This window comes from Pinus tabuliformis, chromosome 1_2 (assembly GCF_031772625.1).
Source record: "Pinus tabuliformis cultivar Carrire ecotype Pingquan chromosome 1_2, CPIR1, whole genome shotgun sequence".
In the NCBI taxonomy this organism is placed as follows: Eukaryota; Viridiplantae; Streptophyta; class Pinopsida; order Pinales; family Pinaceae; genus Pinus; species Pinus tabuliformis.
In genome coordinates, this window is record NC_142298.1 from 840,980,805 (window position 1) to 840,985,437 (window position 4,633).

Consider the following 4,633-nt stretch of genomic DNA (forward strand, 5'->3'; position numbering starts at 1 on the left):
GTTTTCCACTTTCTTAATGTGTGAATGACAAAAAGAATGCTAACTACAAATCTGAATTATCTCTTCTTTCAAAGCGACAGTACTAACAATTTTCTTTTCAAAAAACGACAGCAAGGCAAGATGACACTTTGTGATTTTGAATTGAAAACAGCTTTCAACACTTGAAATACTACTAATTCAGATCAAATACAAGAGTAACAGTATAATCGACTATCCAGAACACTGGGATTCTTTTCTTTGACTAAAAATGACACTTGCGACACTTTCAAATCAAAAGATGACAATTCGATTAAGCTACTATTTTGTAAATGAGAACTGTAAATGGTGCACAATACATAAAAACATTCACAATTATTTGTACAATGGAGGTTGGATGATGCAAAGGAGGGGGGTTTCAAAAGTGGTCTACTGATCACAGACAGCAAAACTTCTGAATAAAACTGAAGAGAGTGAAGAAAAAAACAAAATCTAGAGGCAGATTTAGTCTTGTCTGATCATCGCACCTGTAACACAGGGAAACAGGGATGCCCACCTACTGCACACGGGAGGTGTGATGCATCCAGATTGCCAAGAAGACAGGGTGTGATGGTCTAGGGACGAGACTTTAACTTGGTTTTTGGTCACAATTTGCAGTTTAGTTTAGGGATTTAGGCCGAACAAATGATAGTCAGTAACTACAAAGTACAAGGGCTGATCTAATGAGGTTACTCAAGCTACCTCTATGGTGCTTAGGATGTTTGCAAGTCAATTTTTCAGTTCATAAACAAACCCGGAGATTGACTGAAGTAGCATTGATCTACTTTGCACCTGCATAGAAAATGCAGTTCGAAGGCTAGTTGGCTTAACTTCAGGCTCCGTCTTTGGTTTATGAATAAAACAAATAGAGACAAGCAATCAAACTAATCACTCCCCAGCGGAGTCACCATTTTGTTATCAGGAAATATAGTGTCTATTGAGAGCTGCTAGTCCCACTAAGATGGGTAGCTATCTTAGAAACAAACAGATTAAAGTCACTTTTTTTTCCTTTACAAGAGAGAGATGAGAAAGAGGTAGAGAGTACCAACCTCAGTCTTCTGCTTGACTCCTTGCTTGTTTCCTTTCCCCTTTGATGGAATCTCGCCACTGCTCCCTTTCTTGTCCCACTTCAAAGAGCGCTTGTAGATTCACAGCAGCATAATACCATCAAAGCATAGAGATCTTTCACTGTAAACAATATAGGATCAGATATATATTGACCATATAAATGCATATACAACACAATATTCAGAGATACACAAGAATATGGAGGAAAACTCAAATAGATTTATTAGTAAAAGTAGTAGAAGAGAGGATTACAACCACTTGGTCTGACCCAGTGCCATCCTCCCAGCTTGAAAGCCCTCTTCACCTCACACAAAGTAAGATCACCCAACAATGCCTTCAAAGAGAAACCAACAACACCTCTTTGCAAATTACCAGATTCCAACCTTTGGAATCTCTGGGATGAGGGATCCATTTATAGATATTTGCAGGGGGATGAGTTAGCTTCTGGGATTTTGATTAGTGTCATCTCTCTGATAGTTTTTGGTTCCACTTGGAGATTTCATGATCTCTTACTCATCCTTGGGCGAACTCAGGGAGGCAAGTGTCAAATGAGCAGCTTCTAGAAGATTCTCAGAGTCTCCACCTAGCAAACTGCTTGTGCCATTTGTTTTCTCTCACACATAGCACCCTACAGAGGGCTTTCCAGTATGCATCGTACTTTTTGCATGTGGCAGGTCAGATGCATCACACCCTTTACACTGGGCAGTCTGTATGGTCCTGCTTTGACCAGTTCTGAGTGTTTTTTCATGGAAAACTTCTGGGAGATGATGTAATCAGCTGACCTTGATCCTTTAGGGTATGAAACAACACTTTTAGGGACTTGTAAGTCCTTGGTTTATGGACATAAGTGATTGGGGTTGCAGTGCCCAAATATGTCTATAACAGCAATAAGACACAGACAATAGTTTCCTTGTCATCAAATGAAGCAAAGTATAAAGTGTTATGTAGTTTCACCTGTGAAGCTATATGGCTCAAAAGAATACTTGAATATGTTGGTGAAGGTCAACAAGAACCTACAATGATCATATGTGATAATCAAAGCACCATCAAATTGGGAACAATCCTATATGTCATGCAAGGTCAAAGCATACAGGCACACAATATCATTTTGTAAGAGAAAAGTTCCAATCACAATAAATTTCCTTAATATATTGTAATAAAAATGAGAAGGTAGTTGACATATTCACTAAGCCTCTTGGGAAAGTAAAATTCTAGTTTTGTAGAAGTAAGTTATGTGTTGTAGAAAATCTAGATTATGTTGTAAGCCTACCCGAGACTTAGACCAACAAGCATGTCAATTAAGAGTATGTTTGTGTCTTATGCATTGTCTTATAGGATATTTTGTGTGTTGTAATTAAGGGGGAGTGTTGGATAAAGAGTAATTCCAACCACCAAACCTTCTAGCATTAACTACATTAGGTAGGGAGTCTTATCGATAGTTCAGGAGATAGTCTCAAGTCTTCTGGAGACTTCAAGTAACGTCCTGAAGAAGCCACCGACAACCAAAATCGAGAACCTTCATCACAGTGTATAAAATCATACATTGGAAATGTGAAATTCAAGTTGTGTGTTTTGTGTTTAGTGTTCATGTTGCGTTCTTTGATATAATTTGCAATAGGATAGCTCAATCGAAATCTTTTTCTCAGGGGAAAAAATACCATTAGCTTTGTACCAATCTCCTTAGGCCCTCGCATTGCATGTGTGGGGAAGACATTTAACGAATTTTAATGGCTCCGTAATGGAACTAGGGATGTTCTTCTTATTTGACATTTCATTTTTATTCTTGAGAAGCAGAAATTTCCTACTCAACCAACCTATTTCAGGCATGCCAAGCTATAATATTCTTATGCAAGTATTCTTCTTTGTTTTGTAGGGGTCTACCATGTTAGGGGAAAAACATACCCTCTTATCCTTTGTTTTTTTGCTTACAAAAAAGCTATACATTGAATTTTACTACACAAACTTTGATCACATCCAAATTAAAATGCAATTAGTAGGGAAAGTAGTATAAATATACCTTAGGAGGGAAACAAATAGTCTTAATTAATTTTAATGACAATGTTGAACAGGTTGTGTCACTGGATCCCTCCATGGATTTATGTCTACAAGTAATTAAAAGGGAGAGAGAATTGCATATGTTAATTGAATGCCTGAATTTTGGAATGGATTTAATAAGGCGACAAGTGGAAAATAGTTATTACTTAAACAATTTATTGGTTTGACCCACAAAGGTGCTATGATTTATCTAGCAATCATCTCTCCTTTATTTCCTCCTCACAAAAACAAGAAACTATACTAGCTCTTGAAACAATCGCAATGTATTGGAAAATTAAACTTAGGTGAAAATTAAACCCCATCACATTGCATTGTCCTCACTAATATCATATGCTAGCTCTTGAAGCAATCGCAATGTGTTGGAAAATTAAACCTAGGTGAAAATTAAATCCTGGCACATTGCAATGTCCTCACTAATACCATACAATCACAATGTAGCAAATTAAATTTAGCCTAGGGTAATCAGGCAACAACAATGAAGGGGGATGAGGGTCTAGATGGGGATGGAGAAGAGCAAGAGCAAAGGAGTGTTGTCATATTATTGAAACGATGAATTGACCTCTAAAGATAAGGATTCCTCCTGCCACACAAATTTATATGCAATTAACCACCAACACATGTGAGCAGAATGCTAATGGGAAGCATTATGGTTGTGCTAGTGGTAGCTCCATTAGGTGTAAGAAGGGGCGAATGGAAGCGAATCTAGGGAGATAATAATTAAAAAGGGAAAAATAGGGAACACACAAGATGATGGTGAGAGATAAATATCAACCATCCAATTTTGTAAACAATTATGAATATTTCCTTAATCTTTAATCCAAACCGTATATTTAATAAAAAATAAAAATTCCCCAGCCCAATTCTAATATAGACCATGGTTATTCGCTTAATTATACATGTTTGATATGAAGGAGATGTGGTAGAAATATTTCACTCTCAATCATAAATAAAATATTCCAATGTATATGTAAAGTAACATAATTTTATATTATTTTTAGAGAGATAAATAACCAAAAGTAAAAGAACCTTATATTTTCTCTTTTGAGTATGAACAAGATGTATAATTCTTACACTTCTAAAATATATTTTAATACATCACTTAAATAAACTATTTGAATATGTGTACTAACTAATGTATTTTAAGACCACTGTCATATATATGTATATATAAACAGAAAGTATAAAAAAATAAATTATATATATATAATGTTATCCATAATAAAATATTTTAATGTACAAAGAAAAGAAGTAATTGAAAGTAAAACAATTCAATTATTTCCTAATAAAACTAATACGAACAACATATGTAATTCATTTAATTTTTAATATAAAATTAATATGTGACATTTAAAATATAACTAATGATAAAAACAAATTTAATGTGAATCATAGATCAAATATTTCAATTTCATCACCATTTTATATATGTGTGTGTTTGTGTACTATATAAAACAATTGAAAAAAATCTTATGGTTAAAACATTTCAAACATTTTG